We start from the raw sequence: 21,613 nt of genomic DNA on the forward strand, positions 1-21,613 counted from the left end.
AGAGTTTTAAAGAAATCACTGGCGGCTCCAGCGGTAGTAAAATCCAGTTGGGAATGCTCGATTGTTCTAATCTGTCCATGCAGTCTATCTTAATCTAAACTTATGCTGGAGCTATTCTGTGGGGACCAAAGCTCTGATGGAGCAAAGGTGTTTTAATCAACATGGCATGGGCATATACTGTAGTTATTTTCAGCAAAGATAAAGATTAAGATTTCAGACTTACAGAACACAAGGCGATCTCTATTAAAGAGAGAAGAGGGTACTTATCACCATAATGAGAAACTAATGAAGGAAATGCCTGGATTTCTCAGCCCCGGGAAAGGCATGCCTTTCCCCTCAATTCCTGAATATTCAGGAATTAATAAGGGCCAGAGGTTTCCTGACAGATCCATAACAGCACACGGGAAGCCTCCTGTTAATTGCTTTTTGACAATTTTTCCTATTTTATCACACCTGCAAAAAAGGTCTTGACCAAATAAGTTTGACCAGTATTAACTAACCTTATAGAAAAGCGATGATAAACAACAAATACAATTATCAAGACAATCACCAAAGTTACAGTTTTAGACCCAATGTTGTGGGTAATACTTTAAAACCATCTTTGTGGGTTTAGCCTGGATAATTTGTTCAGCTAAAGTTTTCAAATTAGTGGAAGAGGGCAGATGTTTAGAAAAAGTTTCAAAGGTTTTTTTTTTTACAGTAATAGTACATTTAGAGAGGCATTATCATGTAAATGAAATTTGATTTGTTCCCAGTTGTAGGTACTATGATTGAATTGAACAGGAGTCACACAAAATTGGCAATTAATACAAGTTACAGATTAAATTGTAAGTGGGACATAGGCCTGTATAAAATATGACTGATTATAGCAAAAGAAATAATTACTATGACCACGACTGGTCCCTGTGAAATGTCCAGTCCAAGCCTCAAGTTTTCTGGTGTTGGCAGCAAGTTTTTACGTTTTATATATGTCTTATAGTTCAGGCCCAATTTGTTTATCGAGGACGATTCCAGGAATAGGAGGAGGGTGCATTCCACTGTCAAGCCAGCCAAGAAGTCCTTTGTCATGGTAATGTTTCAACATGGTGTTAGTAACCTTTTAAGCCACTTAAGCAGCATAATATATAGTGTTTTTTATTTTTTCCTTAACTCTTTCCCTAAAGTTTTAGTAGTATAAACATGGTTCACAGACAGAGAAAGGGCCGCAATGTCCAAAAGCCTTCTTTTGGAGGTAGGACGAAAGCCCAAGTTTGTCGGCCGACATTTATGCATAATTTTTCTGGGCCCAGGCAATGGAAGGACTTCATAGCCTAAAGAAGTGTTAATTAGTTTTTCTTCCTTCCCAGGGTGTGAGGGTTACAGGGAGGGGGCATATGGGCGGTGTCATTGGTTGATTTGATCGGTCTCTTTTCCGTCTTAATAGACCTGTAATAAAGTGGGGGTTGGGTAAGTAAGCCCAGTTAAGTTTGGGAGACACAGGCTAGCAGGAAAATGTATTCAGGACTCCGAGGCATTCCCTGTTGAGAGACCAAATTTTTCTATAATTAGTTTGAGAGGAAGGTTCTTCTTACTCCCGGAAAACACAAGATTCAAACCTGTAATTTTTCAGATAAAAACCATAAAAGTTATAAGTATATTCTCTGGTTCATTCAGTCCTTTGTTAACTTTTGTGACGTCATCAGGTTTTTCATTAGAATATTAAGACATATTAAAATGTTAAGAACTCTATATAATTTTTAGGATATCTGCATTAGTAAGTTTTACAGATATCCTAAAAATACCATATATTATATATGGTATACCATATGGCCTACCATAAACCATAAAATATGGCTACCATATATTATAACACGAGCAGATTTATTACTCATTTGATAATCTTTTTTATGTAATTTAACCAACCAAATAAACATAGTTTTTTTTTTTTTGCTTTGGATTTCTATTCTTTTTTTTTTTATTTTATTTATTTATTTATTTTATTTTTCAGTGGGTTTTGTCATACATTGATATGAATCAGCCATAGAGTTACACATATATAAACATAGTTTAATATTTTTTCCTGGGATGCTTCAGGGGCTCTCTGAAGCATCCCAAAGTTAACTAGAAGCTAAAAGCGCTTCATCAGAATAATTTAGGAAGTTTTGTCAACAAATAGCAGAAAAGTTTAGAGCATTCAGTCAGGTGGGACTACAGGTCACTGTGAAACAACAGCTATTTACTCCGCCAAAGTAACAATATAGGATTTTAGAGGCAAATATAGAGCAGACCATTTAAGAGGTAAATAAACATAAATCTATTGTCAAATGCAGTTCAACATATGAAGAAAGTGTGTTCTTTTAACAGAGAGAAAAGTCAAATTCAAGTTTTTGCATCAGCTTACTTTTATTCATCAACAGTCCCAAACTTCTTTAGTTTTTCTGTAAAAGGAAATCAGTGTTTAGTAGTAAATGTTTCAAAATCTTATTTTATTTGGAAATGACCTAATTATTTAATAGACTTTCAATACTTAGTTTAGCACAACCCTTAGAAATTCAAGTTATACCAATCTGGAGAGACTATTGTAGACAAATATTCCTAAAGAATAATTATTTTTAATAGAGTTTATATATAAACTCATATCTCATTACATTTATTATAAGTTTCTTTATTCGAGGTAATTTTCTTGTTGACAAACTTGTAACAGACACAATATTTAACTTATATTAAACCTAGATACAATGAAAATATTTTACTTGATGTTAATTATTTTAAGACATGTCTATATTAGATAGGTCAACAAACAAACATTAATATCAGGTATTTAATACTGAATATTTTCTAGTTCACCTGAACCTGGAATTTATTGTTTAATTTAGAATTATTTGATTTGTAAGTGCTTACCTTTTTTTTTAAAGTCAATTAAACAGAGCTCATTTACAAATTAACCTAAAAAATATTACCCAGAGACAAAGACACACCAAGACATAATTAGACAGACACAGTGCAAGATCTAGCTTCATTTTCTAAGATTGGTCAAGAATTAGATATTACAATTATAAGATTTACTAGTTTATAAAAAAAGGTTGAAATAAATAAAATTTTTAAAAGCCTTTTAGATTCCTGCATCCAGGACCGGGGGACTAGAAAAATGGGAAGGATAGGAAGGGCTAAGGAGAAGAAAGAGAGAGAAGGGGAAAGAGCTCAATAAAGTCTCTTGTTCCTCACCAGTCGGGGCACTCTGACCAGCTGTCTGCGTCAGGAGGAGACCAGGCACAAAAGGGTCCCCGTTGCGGCCGCTGGGTCTGGTCCATTGGCAGGCAGGCTGGCCTCTGAGTATCCTGAGTGGTCAGGATGTCAGTCTCAGCGAAGAAGAGTCCCCACCAGTAGCAGGAAGGGGGACCCCTTCCAGGGCCCGAAACCGGGCTCTTGTCTAACACTCGGAAATGAACTGTCCGGAAATGAACTGTCCGAGGAGACACATGCTGACAAAGCAAGAGACTGCATGGGGAAGGGCACTCGGGTGGAGAGCAGGAGGGTGAGGGAGCCCAGGAGAGCTGCTCTCTTCTGGAAACCAAGGACACTGCTCCTGTACAAAGGTGAAGAAAGATCGAATGCTGGTCTTTTTAACTTTAATTCCTCTGCGGTTAAGGAGTTGCATTATGACTCCAATAAAAAGCTGTCTTTCTTTTGACTCACTGTTACCCATTTCTGTTACTAATTAGAAGAAGAAAAAAAGAGAAAAAAAAGGAAGAGGCTTAATTTTAGAGAAGAAAGAAAGAACCTGAAACGTACCCACCTTTCTTACCCTACCTTTCTTATGTAGGGGGGCTTGTAGCGCCCTAGTGGGGTTCTAAAACCTGAAGCCTACCCACTTTCCTTACCCTACCTATCTTATGCAGGGGGCCCTCGGCGCCCTAGTGGGGTCCTAGCCATCCCGAAGACTGAACAATGGGGGGGATTACCTTCGGGTTCCCTGTTCATGGCGCCACTTGCTGGGGTCCTCATTCAATGAAAGAGGAGCAGGAGAACTCTCGGCAGGCAACACAAGAATCTGCAACAGGGCAAACAAGAACAACAGCAGAAAAGGGGGGAGGATACAGGGTGGGGTAGAGGCCTAGGCCAACCTGGAGGGTCTCTTATCCTAGACGGCCTTGCCTGTCAGGTATTTTCCTCATGACCTCGTCATGGATGGGGTCCCTGACGGCCTTGCCTGCCCGGTATTTTCTTCATGACCTTGTCACGGGTGGGACCTCCCATAATGGGTCCCAGCAGAAAGCAGTATAGAGGGTCCTCAAAACATTAAAAATAGAACTACTATATGATCCATTCCTCAGTATATATCCAAAGAAAATGAAAACACTAATTCAAAAAGATAGCATGCACCCCAATGTTCATAATAGCATTATTTACAGTAACTAATATATAGAAGCAACTTAAGTATCTATCAACAGATGATGGATAAAGATTTATATATTTGTATCTATATAGATATAGATATATACACACAATGGAATATTAACGAACCATAAAAAAGAATGAAATTCTGCAATTTGCAACAACATGGATAGATCTAGAGTATACAATGCTAGTGAGGTAAGTCAAACGGAGAAAGACAAATACTCTGTCATCGCTTATATGTGGAATCTAAAAAAATACAACAAACTAGTGTATATAACTGGAGAAGGCAATGGCACCCCACTCCAGTACTCTTGTCTGGAAAATCCCATGGACGGAGCAGCCTGGTAGGCTGCAGCCCATAGCGTCGCTAAAAGTCAGGCACGACTGAGCGACTTCACTTTCACTTTTCACTTTCATGCACTGGAGGAGGAAATAGCAACCCACTCCAGTGTTCTTGCCTGGAGAATCCCAGGGACAGAGGAGCCTAGCGGGCAGCCGTGTCTGGGGTCGCACAGAGTTGGACATGACTGAAGCGACTTAGCAGCAGCAGCAGCAGTGTATATAACAAAACGGAAGCAGACTCACAGATACAGAGAAAAAACTAGTGGTTACCAGTGGAAGGGGGAAGGAGGGAGGGGCAAAATAGGTATAGATAAGAGTACACATTCATATGTATAAAATAAGGATAAATTGTATGGCACAGGGGCAATATAGCCACCATTTTGTAATAATCTTTGTTACTGTTGGGTTTCCCTGATAGCTCAGCTGGTAAAGAATCCGCCTGCAATGCAGGAGACCCCACTTCTATTCCTGGGTGGGGAAGATCCCCTGGAGAAGGCTTAGGCTACCCACTCTGGTATTCTTGGGCTTCCTTTGTGGCTCAGCTGATAAAGAATCCGCCTCCAATGCGAGAGACCTGGGTTCGATCCCTGGTTGGGAAGATCCCCTGGAGAAGGGAAAGGCTACCCACTCCAGTATTCTGACCTAGAGAATTCCATGGACTGTATAGTCCATGGGGTCACGAAAAGTCAGACACAACTGAACGACTTTCACTTTCTTTCTTTTTTGTTGTTCAGTCACTCAATCGTGTCTGACTCTTTACAACCCCATGGATTGCAGAACTACAGGCTTCCCTGTCCATCACCAATGCCCAAAGCCTATTCAGACTCATGTCCATTGAGTCAGTGATGCCATCCAACCATCTCATCCTGTGTCATCTCCTTGTCCTCCTATCCTCAATCTTTCCCAGCATCAGGGTCTTTTCTGATGAGTCGGCTCTTTGCATCAGGTGGCCAAAGTATTGGAGTTTCAGCTTCAGCTTCAGTCCTTCTAATGAATATTCAGGACTGATTTCTTCTAGGATTGACTGGTTTGATCTCCTTGCTGTCCAAGGCACTCTCAAGAGTCTTCTGCAAAAAAAAAAAAAGAAGAGTCTTTTGCAGCACCACAGTTTGAAGGCATCAGTTCTTCAGCGCTCAGCCTTTTTTATTGTCCTGCTCCCACATCCATACATGACTACTGGAAAAACCATAGCTTTGACTACATGGACCTTTGTAGGCAAAGTAATGTCTCTCTTTTCAATACGCTGTTTAGGTTTGTCATAGCTTTTCTTCCAAGGAACAAACATCTTAAGTTCATGGCTGCAGTCACTGTCCACAGTGATTTTGGAGCCCAAGAAACTGGAATATAATCTATAAAAATATTGAATCACTGTGTTTTACACCTGAAATTACTATAATACTGTAAAGCAACTATTTGTTGTTGTTTAGTCACTAAGTTCTGTCCAACTCTTTGCAACCCCATGGACAGAGCATGCCAGGCCTTCCTGTTCCTCACTATCTCCTGGAGTTTGCTCAAGTTCATGTCCATTGGGTCGGTGATGTTATCCAACCATCTCATCCTCTCCTGGCCTCTTCTCCTTTTGTCTTCAATCTTTCCCAACATCAGGGTCTTTTCCAGTGAGTCAGTTGCTTGCATCAGGTGGCCAAAGTACTGGACCTTCAGATTTAGCATCAGTCCTTCCAATTGAATATTCAGGGTTGATTTCCTTTAGGAGGGACTGTTTTCATCTCCTTGCTATCCAAGGGATTCTCATAAGTCTTCTCCAACACCACAGTTCAAAAGCATCAATTCTTCAGCGCTCAGCCTTCTTTATGGTCCAACTCTCACATCTGTACATGACCACTGGAAAAACCATACTTTAACTAGACAGACCTTTGACGGCACCGTGATGTCTCTGCTTTTTAATACGTTGTCTAGGTTGGTCATAGCTTTTCTTCCAAGGAGCAAGCATCTTAATTTCGTGACTGCCATCACCGTACGTGTGATTTTGGAGCCAAAGAAAATAAACTCTGTTACTGTTTCCATTTTTTCCCCTATCAGTTTGCCATGAAGTGATGGGACCGGACACCATGATCTTTAGTTTTTTGAATGTTGAGTTTTAAGCCAGCCTTTTCACTTTATCACCTTCATCACCTTTAGTTCCTCTTTGCTTCCTGACATTAGGGTGGTGTCATCTGCATATCTGACGTTGTTGATATTTCTCCTGGTAATCTCGATTCCAGATTGAGCTTCATTCAGTCTGGCATTTCGAATGATGTTCTCTGTGTAGACGTACAGATGGTAAACAATCTGCCTGCACCGTGGGAGACCCAGGTTCAATTCCTGGGTTGGGAAGATCTCCTGGAGAAGGGAATGGCAACCCACTCCAGTATTCTTGCCTGGAGAATCCTTCTGGACAAAGAGGCCTAGTGAGTTACAGTCCATGGGATCACAAAGAGTTGGACATGACTAAGTGACTAACACCACTACTCTGCATAGAAATTAAATAGGCAGGGTGACAATATACAGTCTTGACGTACTCCTCTCCCAATTTTCAACCAGTTTGTTCCATGTCTGGTTCTAACTGTTGCTTCTTGACCTGCATACAGGTTTCTCAGGAGGTAGGTAGGGTGGTCTGGTATTCCCATCTCTTTAAGAATTTTCCACAGCTTGTTGTGATCCACACAGTCAAAGGCTTTAGCGTAGTCTATGAAAGAAAAGTCGATGGTTTCTTGGATTTCCCTTGCTTTTCCTATGATCCAACAGATGTTGCCAGTTTGATCTCTGGTTCCCCTGCCTTTTCTAAATTCAGCTTGTGCCTCTGGAAGTTCTTGGTTCACATACTGTTAAGGCCTAGCTTGAAGGATTTTGAGCATTATCTTGCTAGCATGTGAAATCAGTGCAATTGTGCAGTAGTTTGAATATTCTTTGGCATTGCCCTTCTTTGGGACTGGAATCAAAACTGGCCTTTTCTTTCTTTGGGATTGGAATGAAAAACTGACCTTTTTCATTGTTGTTGTCCAGTTGCTAAGTCCCGTCTGACTCTGCAGCACGCCAGGCTTCCCTGTCCCTATCTCCTGCAGTTTTCTGAGACTTATGACCCTTGAATTGATGATGCATCATGTGGTGTCTTCTCCAGCACCACAATTCAAAAGCATCAATTTTTCAGCACTCAGCCTTCTTTCTGGGTCTTACTTAGGTCACCTTTTATTATGAGTTTTTCCTTTATGTTAGTCCTTCTCCTCCACCCTGTGATTTTTACTGGCCAGTCATCAGAATAAAGAGGGCAGGAATTTTCTTTATTTTTTTTCCACTTTGGATTTTCTAGCTCCAAAGAAAATGCCTTGAAAACAGTAAATGAAGGCTCAATAAGAGGATGTTGGATGAATGAATACTGTGATTATTGTGTAGGATGGGTAGCCTAGTCTCATTTTTTTCTTTAAAGTTAAAAATATATGTTTGTGTCTAGACATTTATGACTATTAATTTTTAAAGCTTTCAAGATTTAACACCACACTGCAAATAAACTATACTTCAATAAAATTTTTAAAAGGATTGGGGGGATGAAATGGTAATAAATGAACATACCATAGGGGTGGGGGAGGGGAATTTTTTTTAACACCATAAAATACATATTTACAATGATTTTTTGTCCTTTGGACTCTTGAGTTTTCCCAAAGGCTGAATGGTAACTCTTAAAATCAGAACTTCTTTCCCAAAACATGTTGTTCTGTTTTGACTCTTTTGTTTTCCTATCTTTTGAATTCAAGGTCAGATGGGAGCTTGTGATTTCATTATGTAAATGAAAGATTGTATGAGTTAAAAACTTTTAGGATGACATCCCTACTTTATTTTATTAAAAAAAAATTTTTTTTTTACATGGCTACTTTAAAGGGCTTCCTGGGTGGTGCTAGTGGTAAAGAACCTGCCTGCCAATGCAGGAGACATAAGAGACACAGGTTCGATCCCTGGGTCGGGAAGATCCCTTGGAGAGGGCAGAGGAGCCTGGCGGTTCATAGGGTCGCCAAGACTTGGACACGACTGAAGCGACTGAACATGCACGTACACATCCTACTTTAAAAATCAAACGTGCTACTGTTTTAAAGGAGTTGTGCTACTTTACTTGGAGAAGTAAATCCAAGAACAAGTATTTAGGGAAGTGAGAAATAAACGCGGATAGAGTGGAAAGTATAGGCAAGGTATGGTGATTACCAAGTTTATATATGTAGTAAAAAAGCCCAAGTCATGCAGCTGTGTCTGTGAAGAGATCACAGAATTGCTTTCCCAGTTTGCGGCTCATCACCTGACTCTTCCAACTGATAGTCTGTGGTAGCAGAGACTTTCTTTTGGCCATGGTCAATTGAAAGTCTAGTCCAGGAGGTGCTCTGCCATTTCCACTCCCAGCAGTGTTTAGTTACCAGTCACTCTCATTTGTCTGTCGGCTCTCGGCTGTTTATACCGGAGAGATGGCAGGCCATTCAGTTAGCCAGCAGCCCAGGCCATGGGTGTGACTCCTGTGTCTCTGCTGAGGCTGAGACGTAAAGGTATAAAATGATGATGTGGAAGCAAGCTGTAGAACGGGCCTAGTTGAATAGTTCTTGTTTGCTGTTTTGTTGCTAAGTCATGTCTAACTGTTTTTGTGACCCCAGGGACTGTAGCCTGCCAGGCTCCCCTGTCCATGAGATTTGCCAGGCAAGAATACTGGCATGCGTTGCCTTTTCCTTCTCCAGGGGGCCTTCCAAACCCAGGAATCGAACCCATGTCTCCTGCATTGGCAGGTGGATTCTTTATCACTGAGGCACCAGGGAGACATCTGGGAGGTGGGATCAGTGTTTGAAGAAAGGACATGGAAGCTGAGAAATACAACAGCCAAGGACTGGGCTTTGCAGAGTTGCCCCAATTAGGGAACAAGAGAGGAGAACAAACCTTCCTGAAAAAAGATGGAGAAAGAGCAGAGGTGAGCACTTTCATAATCAGTAGGCAATAGTTACCTTTGAAAAAAATGCAGTCATTTTCTGCTTTTGATGGAGTAGGGGGAAATGGCAAGAAAACATGTATAATGTGTGTTGGCCACATTAATTTCTCATGGGTGGGGTGAAGGCTAAGGTGATCAGTTTGAAGACAAATTAACCAATCAGTGTATCTTGGAAACTCCCCTTAGTTCCAGGGCTTAAGAATACCTTCCTTTGTCTCACTGACCACATCACATTGAGAGGATCCTAATCTGTTCTCCTAAATTCTCTGATGCCAAAGAGACTGTAACTGTTTTGGAGGATTTTCCAGTTTTGCTCTGGGCAGATGAATACTCCCCAGAGTATTTTCTAACCTGATGTTCTCCACAGGTTAATAGACCCTAACTGTAATGAGGCTTTGACCCTTGAAAATGTGAGGGTCAGGGGCACCAACCCTCCATGCAGTTAAAAATCTGTGTATAATTTATAGTTGGCCCTCTGTGCCTGCAGTTATTCTGTATCCACACCCTCAGGTCCTGTAGTACTGTGGTACTTATTTATGGAAAAAAATCCGCATATAAGTGAACCCCAAGTTGATCAAGGGTCAACTGTATATCAGTCTATAAACCACTGAGTGTAGAGTTTAAGAGCATGAACTCACTATTTCTGCTACTGTTTAACTGGGTGGTTTTAGGTAAATTAGTTAATTGTCTTCTGCCTCATTTTCTTCATCTCTAAAGTGGACAATAATACTTAGTGCCAACTGCCTATAGAAATAAAAATGCACAGTGTAAGCATTGTGAGTTAAATTTGCATCAGGGTCTTACTGAGGACTAAAGCCAAGGAAACAGCTTCACAGTAACTCTGAGAAACTGCTCTGAAGAGGTAAGAGAGAGGCTAGTTTATGTAGGATGGTTTTTGGTGGGGAATGCAGTCAAGTAGGTATCTTGGTGTAAAGGATTACTGCTAGTTTACAAAGAACAGATATCACAAGTTAATGACTTCAGGGCTTTTCTCTGTTTGGGAAGATAGCAAGAAGCTGGGTTTATTAAAATTCTTCTTGAGATACACCTAAGTATTTCAGGGCCTGTTTGCCCAAAGCAAACAATAAGCATCCTCTCATTGTCTTAATTTCCTAGGCCTGGAGCACAGAGTGCTTCATCCTTTTATCGCCTTAATCTCTTCTGATAACAGAGTGCACTGTTGGTCAGTGACTGCAGCCGGTTAATTCATCCTTGTAGAATTATGAGCGGAACACTCTTTGCTCTTTTTTGTTTGTACAACCTAAACAGTAATTGTTGAGAATTAAATGAGATAATATCTGTAAAGCCACAGAATAGTGTCTTAACACGTAGGAGCTCCTCCATAAATGTGATGTTAAGCCAATGAATTCTTAACTCTTAAGATCCAGGAAAGAAAAATAAGAGCATAGTACTGCAGGGGGACTGTAGAATTGAAAAAAGTTTATTTTCTAGATAAAGGACACTTGTGTATGTTTGAAAGTAGAGGTGCTAAAGCCAGGTCAGCGGAAGGGGCTAAGATCATAGAGGATGGAACTGGGCGCGCACGTGGAATGAGGGGCTTCCAAGGTGGCACTAGTGGTAAAGAACCCGCCTGCCAATGCAGGAGATCTGAGAGATGCAGGTGTGATGCCTGGGTGGGGAGGATGCCCCTGACCCCCTGGAGGAGAGCACGGCAACACCCAGATCTCACAGCCAGACATTGGCTCAGAAGATGGTGTTGATGCTTACACTTTGAGAAACACTGGTGGGAAAAGCATTCATTTGTACTTTTGAAATAAAGGAGAAGGTAAATTGTTCTCACTCCTATAAAAAGAATGGGTGTGATTGGATTAGGATTGTGGTTCTCAATTCTGTAAAACCTTAGGGTCCCTTTGCATAACAAATAGTAATATTTCTTTTACTGTTCATAATATATTTATGGAAAATATGAATATTCAAGATGTTCCTAGAAAATGTAAGTTACATCTTTCACCACAATTGATGTAAATGTTCTAACTGTAATATAAAGGAGAAACAAAATATTATAATGAAGTGTTTTAATATGCAAATGCTTGGCCTGGCTACCCAAGGAAACTGAAATGTCCCCACAAACTTTCAAAATCACCCCTTGAGAGCAGTGGCATAGTAACTGAGAACCACTGGTTTAGGTGGAGGTTTAAAACATCAGGGTAGAGGGGATTGAAAAGATGTGTATAAGAAGAATGCCAAATTGCAGTGAAGATGTGACTGCAGTTTGCATGAATTTGGGGTAGGAGGATCACAACTTCCTCCAGCAGTGCTGGGGAGAACAAGAGTAGGATCTAGGACCACATGCAGTAAGTGTGCTCTGCTGAAGCAGGAGGATGAGGTGGTTGAGGGGCTAGTGAGTCACATGGTATCTAGAGTCTGAAGAATCTAGCGAACTGAAAGATTCCCCTCTGTCAATAAGTAGTCAGGAGGCAAGAGAAACTTAGCTTGGTTCAAAACATAAAATGCTGGGAAAATAGAACAGCAACAAAATAGGTTATATATATACATCACTTAGCCAAACACAGAGATGAGGAGAAAGGAAAATCCAGAGGGCAAAGGTAGGAATGGACTCCGTCTATTCCCTGAGGATACTCCCCCTTCTCAGAGGAGGATGGGGGATGTTAACAGAGCAGGGGCAGGAGATGAAGCCTGGGTGAGGCCTGCGCTCAGGGAGGGATCTGACTGGCTGTTTCCTCCTCATTCTGCACACACTGATTCTGAAAGGAGACGCTTACCTCGAGTCGTGCCCCGTGAACACTGGAATCCAACCTCAAGCCCGTAGCCAAGATATTCTCGAGTCGATGCCTGGCTTCTCTCCCGGGGCTGGTCTGAAGCGTTGGGAGCCAGGCGAGGATGAAGTCGACAGACGACTAAAAAACTCTTTCGCGTGGGTGTGCCCCATGGACTCCACACTGGGAGATCCGAAGACCTTCAGTTAGCCCGCCTCAGGACGCGGTGGGTTTCTGTCGGGAAAGGATCCGGGCGCGGCGAGTTGTTGGAGGAAGCGGCCGGCAGGGGGCGCGGGCCGCGAGGCGGCGGTGGAGTAGCTACAGGGATGGCTCAAGGCGTTTGGAACCGCGTTCCCCGGAAATACGGGCTTGATTATCTATTAACAATACTAAAATAGAGTTCGAAAGTATGTTTATTTGAATCGCTAAGATAAAGGCCAATTGGAGTCGTTTCAGGAGTGACCCAGCTCTTTTAGTGGTGTGCGCAGCCGCGGGTAGTGCCAAGGTCACCCTCGGGGAAGATAACCAGGATCAGGTGGTTTTCCCGGGGCGAGGCTCATCCATTGCACTCCAGATGTGCTGACCCCAGCGATTTCCCCAAATGTGGATAAGTCGGTCGCATAATTTGTGGCAGTGGGGGACTGTGTTGGTGCTTTCCCCTATCCTCTATCTTAAAGACAAACCGTTCAAGATGTTTTCTAAAAGGGTCTAGTGGCTCATCTCTAACACTGGAGGGGTTATCACATAAGGTGGGTGGGTAGTGGTGAGTATGATACACGGACGGAGTGAAATAAAGATCTTTAAATACTAAACCGCTATGAAACGGTCTTCTGCCCGGATTTTTGGGTTTTGTCAGGATTATTTATTTAACTTCAGCTGTCTGAGCTTTAGGATCTGAGTTTACCTGAATAGTTTTGAACGTTTTTAGTTTTGGAGTGTTACAATATCTCAATTTTTTTTTTAGGCTGGTTATATTTTGCAGTGATATACCATTTTGGGTGTATGGGGATAAGGAAAGCATGTTATTAGAACTATTTTCAGTTCTTTTAGCCTTTTATATGTGGTTACCAAAACTTGTAAAATATCATGTTGTTCACATTATATTCTGTTGGACATCATTTCTCCCTTATTTTGAAAAAGTTTCCAGGAGGTCTTGCTGTGTTACTTCTATAACATGCTTCCCCTTCCTGGAATGCCCTGCCTTCTCTCATCAGTCTTTGACATTCAGCTCTCTCTTGTTGCAGCTGCCTGGGATCCACCCAAACTGCCACGGAACCTAAGATGGGCTTAAACATTACTCGGTACTGTAGGCACAGTGCTGCATAAGGCACTTCTTTTTAAAATCAGAAGAAAAAAAGGTGAATTTTTAGGTGGAAGAAAATGTATATAACAATGTCATCTTTTTATATTAATACGTTTTTCACGGAGGAAGGGTCCACAAAGGCAAAGGTGTATAGGATCCTTCAGTCGTAATGTGGTCCTTAACTCTTTGATTAGTGCTCATTACTCTTTTCCTCTAATTCTGGCAGGTCTATTTCCTCTATAGTTTGTGATCTTATTTATTACAAGGAGATTGTATCTCCACATGATTACTCTAGTATCTTCAGCACCTTAGGCTAGTTGCTGGCACCTTAAGTTTAGGTGGCTGTAAGTGGCTAGTTACATGTGAGTAACAACTTGAGAACAGGTTTTTCTTTTTTTTTTTTTTTATCATTAGTAGCACTCAGAAACTCATGGATACTTTGTGAATGTTGAAAATACTGGAGTAGGCAATGTGGTCATCAGAAATAAAGTTCCCGTGAGGATTTATTATATAACACAGGGAACTCTACTCAATACTCTGTAATGGCCTATATGGGAAAAGAATCTTAAAAAGAGTGGATCTACGTATATGTTTTACTGATTCACTTTGCTGAACAGTAGAAAACTAATACAACATTATAAATCTACTATATGCCAATAAAAATTTTTAAAAAAAGAAAGAAAAAGACTTCCTCAGCATAGCAAAAAGAGCCTTAGAATGTCTGTGAAATCATACCAGGGGGGGGGACATGGTCATAGAGGACTCAGCGCTGTGGCCAGCCTGGCATTCATGGAAACAGCAATACCATGGAAACAGCAAACCACCTGGAATGAAATTAGGATGGCAGATCAATAATGAAATTATAACATATAACTGAGGTGGGCTGGGTCACACTTTGTGGATGACAGTATCTAACACGTGTCTAAGTAGAGTGATTATGGTTTATACTGCAGAGCCCTGTGGATGGGAAGTGTAAAACCAGGGCCAGTGTGCATCAGAAGTACCTCAGAATGGGTTTGGCTCCCCGAAACGTAGGGGGTGTGTGTGTAGAGTGTCTGCAGAGTTGCTCGAGCTGGTAACAAACATTTAGATTCAGTTGTCAGCACCGTGGACTTCTTAACCGTCAGACCTGCTCAGTGAGCTTATATAACAAAAGGCAGCTTTTAAAAATTGCTGCCACACATATTTTTGAACACACTCTCTCCTTGACTCCTATGAGGCAAAGATATGAGTGGAAATTCAGAGGTGGGTGAGACTCACAGACTGAGGGCCATGTGTGATGGGACAGAACGTCTTAGTTGGCAGAGACAACCATGATCTGAGAGAGGTGGGTAGGTGTGCTGGTGCCGCCCCTTCCCAGGATGCAGAAACTCTCCGAACACCTGCTCCGCTGAGAGACGGGCTGTGCCTCTCCACCTGGGCTTATTTGGGGCCTTTGGGTTAGTTGGTCACGGAGTTGTTTTATTCTGTGTGTCAGTATATTAATATGTGTACATACACACACACACACACATATGGACCTATATTCACTATAATTATTATTGTTGTTCAGTTGCCCAGTCATGTCCAACTCTTTGCGACCCCATGGACTGCAGCACCAGGCTTCCCTGTCCTTCACCAGCTCCCAGAGCTTGCTCAAACTCATGTCCATTGAGTTGGTGATGCCATCCAGCTATCTCATCCTCTGTCGTCCCCTTCTTCTAGCCTCAATCTTTCCCAGCTTCAGGGTATTTTTCAGTGAGTCGGCTCTTTGCATCTGGTGGCCAGAGTACTGGAACTTCGGCTTCAGCATCTCGCTCCAATGAATACTCAGGGTTGATTTCCTTTAGGATTGATTGGTTTGATCTTGTAGTCCAAGGGACTCTCAAGATGCTGGAGTCCAGCCCCGGCGGGTCCAGGGATACCCCAGGGATAAGTAGCGTCGGCGAGAAGTGCGCAGACTCTGGTTGCAATGCAAGAGCTCGTCTACTTTATTTTTTAACAGCTCAGATTATATAGAATTGGTTTTCTTGCCTCCCCCTTACCATCACCCCATGTTACATCAGATGTTGGTTTCATACTCCCGTCAACATTTTCCCTCATATCTTTCCCAATGACTTCATCTGGAACAATCCCGATTACAGGGTTTTTGCCTTGAATGTCCTGTACATAGTCTTCTTGCCTCAATGGCCTAACATTTTCACTCTAACAAAAACAATGTTCCATAGATTCCAGATATAGTATGAATTCTTTGGACAATAAAACAATACATGGGAAGGGTTATGAAAAACATGTTTGACATTTCTGAGAATAGTACCATGAGAAAACCTTGATTTTCTTTGAAATTTTTTTTCTTTGAAAAACCTTATTTTTCTTTGTCTAAGACCACAAGACCTCAGTCTACAATCTTTAACTATGAAGCAGCAAAACACCTCTGCAGCAGCAAAACACCTCTATTAATAGTGAAGTAATGGCAGTGAGGCTGGTTAATATAAATCTTCTATACTATTGAAATCCTATGCTACATATTTTCCAGTTCTACAAGAATACCTGTAATATTCCATGTTGCTTAAAGGAAGAGAAACAATGCACAAATAGCCGCACTGAAATAGCAACAATGAAAACCCTCTTGACCAAAGAACATTAACCTATTGTACATCTACTTACGAATCTAAACGCCTCTACTCTTTTCTAATCTAGAACATTATAATCTTCTAAGCAAGCAGCCAATCTATGCCTGTAGCCTTTTCCTTTTTGGCTTGGTACAGAGCTTATGGTCATGTCCTGGGTCAGAGCAATCATGAGCATTTCTGATGCCCTCCCAAGCATAATGCCACTTGCGTGGTGGATGGTCTTTCACAAACCTGAACAGGCCTTTCATTGGTCATAAAGTTCCCAATGCTCAGGAGGCAGAGTAGGCCTCAGCCTTAGCGGATCTTTCTTAATAGGCTTGGACTTTGCCAGGGAGGCCTGATCACTATATGTTACATTCCCAAGAATTAATAGAAAATCCAACAACAGTAAGACAGAAAGAGGAAGGGGACATACTGGGCCCCCGGGGCGACCCCGAGGGGAAGAGCTGCCTTGCAGGTTCCTCTCTCATTCCGTGACCTTGTCACGGTCTGGGCACGTCCCGGCAGCTCCCGACATCGAAAGTCTTCTCTAACAGTTCAAAAGCATTAATTCTTTGGTGCTCAGACTTCTTTATGATCCAACTCTCACATCCATACATGACTACTGGAAAAACCATAGCTTTGACTATATGGATCTTCGTAGGCAAAGTAATGTCTCTGCTTTTAAAAACACTGTCTATGTTTGTCATAGCTTTTCTTCCAAGGAGCAAGCGTCTTTTAATTTCATGGCTGTAGTTACCATCTGCAGTGATTTTGGAGCCCAAGAAAATAAAGTTTATCATTGTTTCCCCATTTTTTTGCCATTAAAGATGTGACCAGATACCATGATCTTAGTTTTTTGAATGTTGAATTTTAAGCCAGTTTTTTTCACTTTACTCTATCACCTTCATCAAGAAACTCTTTAGTTCCTCTTGGATTCCTGACATTATGGGTGGTGTCATCTGCATATCTGAAGTTGTTGATATTTCTCCTGGCAATCTTGATTCCAGCTTGAGCTTCATTCAGCCTGGCATTTCAAATGATGTACTCTGCATAGAAGTTAAATAGGCAGGGTGACAATACACACTCTTGACATACTCCTCTCCCAATTTTGAACAACCAGTCTGTTGTTCCATGTCTGGTTCTAACTGCTGCTTCTTGAGCTGCATATGGGTTTCTCAGGAGGCAGGTAAGGTGGTTTGATATTCCCATCTTTTAAAGAATTTTCCACAGTTTATTGTGATCCACACAGTCAAAGGCTTTAACATAGTCAATGAAGAAGAAGTAGATGTTTTTCTGGAATTCCCTTGCTTTTTCTATAATCCTGCGGATGTTGGCAATTTGATCTCTGGTTACTCTGCCTTTTCTAAATCTAGCTTGAACATGGAAGTTCTGGTTTATGTACTGTTGAAGCCTGGCTTGGAGAATTTTGAGCATTACTTTGCTAGTGTGTGAAATGAGTGCAATCGTGCAGTAGTTTGAACATTCTTTAGCATTACCTTTCTTTGGAATTGGCATGAAAACTGACCTTTTCCAGTCCTGTGGCCACTGCTGAGTTTTCCAAATTTGCTGGCATATTGAGTGCACTAATAATTATCACTGTTCTGAGAGGGTAAAATCAAGCACAGATACCTAAAATATGGTAAAGTCACAATTTGAACCTAAGTCTATCTGATGCTAAAGCCTGTGTTTATAACTAAATACGGTGCCACATATTTCTTATAGTTGTTCCACCAGGACTTGGTCTTCTCATTATGAAGAAAAAAGAGTCTAACAATAGTATTGAAAGTCTGCCTCCTGTATTTCACAACCAGTTACACTGATATCATTTCAGTGCACTTCTTTTCAGCACTTTTCCTTAAGGATATACATTTTTACAAAATTACAGTCATGGTATACATACCATTTCATATCTTTTTTTGCCTCTTAACCTTTTATCTTTCATGTTGTTCATTATAACATAATGTGTCTTTCATGTTCTTACTATTGTATGTTTAGATTCTAGGATTTGGGGGTGATTTTTATTGTTTGTAATTATATAATAAATACCATGTGCATAGGGCACTATCTTTCTCTTACTTTCTACATTTAAATGACATTTCCCGATCAAAATGTACGAACATATTTTGGGCAATAGATGTATATAATTAGGGTTAACATTTCCCTGAGCCACCAGGGAAACCCAATATTATAGTCATGTTTCAGAATATGTAGGGGAAACACATTAATCCATTCTTCTGTGTTACACTAACATATGTTACTTTGCATTTTGATGCATTTCCTTTAAGCATCTTAAATGCTTTTCTGTATTTTCCTAATTACCTACAGGGGAAATTTTATCACTATTTTAATAATTAAAAATACCCTCCAAAAATACAAAACAAAGCACTTAAAAAATCATACAGACTAAGAGGAAAATAACTGTCAAGAGGTTGCAAAATATGCCACTCCAAACTGTGTCACTGGCAGAAGGATTATTTTTAAACCAAAAGCGCTAAAAAACAGCAAATATGTAAGAAGAGTGGTCTGGCCTTCCTTTCTAACACAGGGGAAAGAAATATTCCAGAGAAGAGGGATAATGCCCAGAGATTTCTGCACAAACAGGTCTTGTTAAAATCATTTCCCTTTTTAGCCTCCCCATGTATGCTACTTGCTTCTCCGCGATTGTCTCTTTTGTTCAACTTAATATAAAAACATTTAGGGTTCCACTTCTTTGGGTCTTCATTTCCTTATGAGGGCTCTTGTGTCAGATAAACGTAAGTTAAATAAATTAGTATGGTTTTGTCCTGTTAAACTGTGTATTCCAATGTAATTTTCAGGCTGGGCCCGAGACTCTAATAGAATAGAGGTAAAGTTTTGCCTCCCGCGCACTACTAAACCCTTGACACTATAGTTGCTGCAGAGTTGTTTTGCCCAGAGTGCCTAGCCAGCAAGGGTAGAAAGGAAAACACAGTGCGTCGTCAATTTTCGCTAAGGAGAACAGAGGAGCACTCGCTTTGTACCTCAATCCAGGCCAGATGCTGCTTGCCTTTGCGCCGAGAACTGCGGAGACTTCAATCTTGTAGAAGTCGGATTTGTGACCCCAACGACACGGACACCTGTCCAGGAGAGCAGTGGCCTGGGTGGAGTGGCGGGGGTGGAGGTCGCATTTGACGCGCATTCTATTCAGCTCTCACAGAAACCCTGTGAGGCAGGCATGCAGTATTATTCACACTTTACACTTTGGGAAACGGAGATTGAGAGAGACTTGCGGGTATCACGTAGTTACAGAGTGGAGCGGCGATTCAGACTCAGAAACCGATCGTGAGACCCTTCCTGTGAGGGCCGCGCCCCCACCGTGCCCTGTTCGGCCCTCCGCACGCTGCTAGGTCTCCACCCCGAAACGAAGCTCCGCCTAACTTTGCGTGTGTCTGCGAAGACGTAGAAATGAAAATCTCAGCTACAGTTGGTCTTTGGGGTCGGCTGCCAGGCAAAGCTAGAACGAACTAGACGCTTGTCCAAAAGCAGTGACATCGAATGACAAGTGACAAGAGGTGGGGATATGTAGATGAGGGGCGCGGTGGCTGCTGGATCGATTTCATCTTTCGCCGGGTAGAATTTCCCCTGAACGTCCAAAGGATGTATCTTGGTCACTGTCATATAAATAATCCTTCAGTTTCCAATCGAAGGCCGAAAGAGCTTGGAATATAATTGACCATAATGCTGTTGTGTGCTGAGTTCGAAGGTGAAGTCCCAAACACTCCTTACAACTCATACTTATCTGGCAGGGGATACCATGATCACGAAGGTGGCTTTCCTAGGGCGAGGCTTATCCATTGCACTTGGGATGTGCTGACCCCTGCGATCTCCCCAAATGTGGGAAACTTGACTGCATAATTTGTGGTAGTGGGGGACTGCGTTCGCGCTTTCCCCTGGTGTGATTTGTGCAAGTATAAGACATAAGTACCTACTTTGTAGCTTTAGTGTCCTGTCCGGTTGATTTTTGCAGTTGTTTTGGGTTTCTGAGACTCAAGCAATTTTCATGTAATATGGAAAATCTAACTTGAGTTTCCCTCGTGGCTCGTGGACAGGTTACTCCACTCCAATACTCTGACCTGTAGAGTTCCATGGGCTGTGTATTTATTGGCCATGGGGTCGCAAAGATAACACTGAGCGATTTTCACTTCACTTGGAAACAAGGCAGCAGCTGACTTCTAGTATAAAGTGAGGAATGTTATGTGGATAGACAAATCTGTGCAGTTAATCCATACACTTTGAAAGAGTTGAATTCAACTTCCCATGTGGCTCTGCTGGTAAAGCATCTGCCTGCAATGCTGGAAGTCTGGGTTCGATTCCTGGACTGGAAAGATCCCCTGGAGAAGGGAAAAGGCTACCCACTCCTGTATTCTGACCTGGAGAATTCCATTGACTGTATAGCTCATGGGGTCACAGAGTCAAACACAACTGAATGAGTTTTTATTATTTTTTGTTTGTTTGTTTGTTTTTTATTTTTTTATTTTTCAGTGTGTTTTGTCATAAATTGATATGAATCAGCCATAGAGTTACACGTATTCCCCATCCCGGTCCCCCATCCCATCTCCCTCTCCACCCGATTCCTCTGGGTCTTCCCAGCCCACCAGGCCCGAGCACTTGACTCATGCCTCACATCTGGGCTGGTGGTCTGTTTCACCACAGATAATATAAATGCTGTTCTTTCGAAACATCCCACCCTCACCTTCTCCCACAGAGTTCAAAAGTCTGTTCTGTACTTCTGCGTCTCTTCTTCTGCCCTGCATATAGGGCCATCGTTACCATCTTTCTAAATTCCGTATATATGTGTTAGTATACTGTAATGTTCTTTATCTTTCTGGCTTACTTCACTCTGTATAATGGGCTCCAGTTTCATCCATCTCATTAGAACTGATTCAAATGAATTCTTTTTAACGGCTGAGTAATATTCCATGGTGTATATGTACCACAGCTTCCTTATCCATTCATCTGCTGATGGGCATCTAGGTTGCTTCCATGTCCTGGCTATTATAAACAGTGCTGCGATGAACATTGGGGTGCATGTGTCTCTTTCAGATCTGGATTCCTCAGTGTGTATGCCCAGAAGTGGTATTGCTGGGTCATATGGTAGTTCTATTTCCAGTTTTTTGAATGAGTTTTTAAAAAATGGTTTAAAAGTAAACTTTCACTACTCTAAGAATGAAATGGACTGTTTTCTTTCTTCTGTGGGAAAGACTGTAGGTTATTTCTATACATTTTGGCCCTATGGTCCCCTTTCTGTGTTTTCAAAACCAGTAATTTTTCATCTGCTGACATCAGC

General features: G+C 41.5%; 2 non-coding genes across 2 annotated transcripts; both read left to right on the forward strand.

The window, feature by feature from the left end:
- The first annotated feature begins 12,913 nt into the window (after positions 1–12,913).
- On the forward strand, positions 12,914–13,073 carry LOC136150475 (U1 spliceosomal RNA). Its single transcript, XR_010659894.1, has one exon. It is a non-coding gene; the product is annotated as a U1 spliceosomal RNA (small nuclear RNA).
- A 6,984-nt stretch (positions 13,074–20,057) lies between these two features.
- LOC136150463 (U1 spliceosomal RNA) lies at positions 20,058–20,219 on the forward strand. The gene has a single exon (XR_010659883.1). It is a non-coding gene; the product is annotated as a U1 spliceosomal RNA (small nuclear RNA).
- Positions 20,220–21,613: the final 1,394 nt, after the last annotated feature.

This window comes from Muntiacus reevesi, chromosome 18 (genome assembly GCF_963930625.1).
Source record: "Muntiacus reevesi chromosome 18, mMunRee1.1, whole genome shotgun sequence".
Taxonomy (NCBI): Eukaryota; Metazoa; Chordata; class Mammalia; order Artiodactyla; family Cervidae; genus Muntiacus; species Muntiacus reevesi.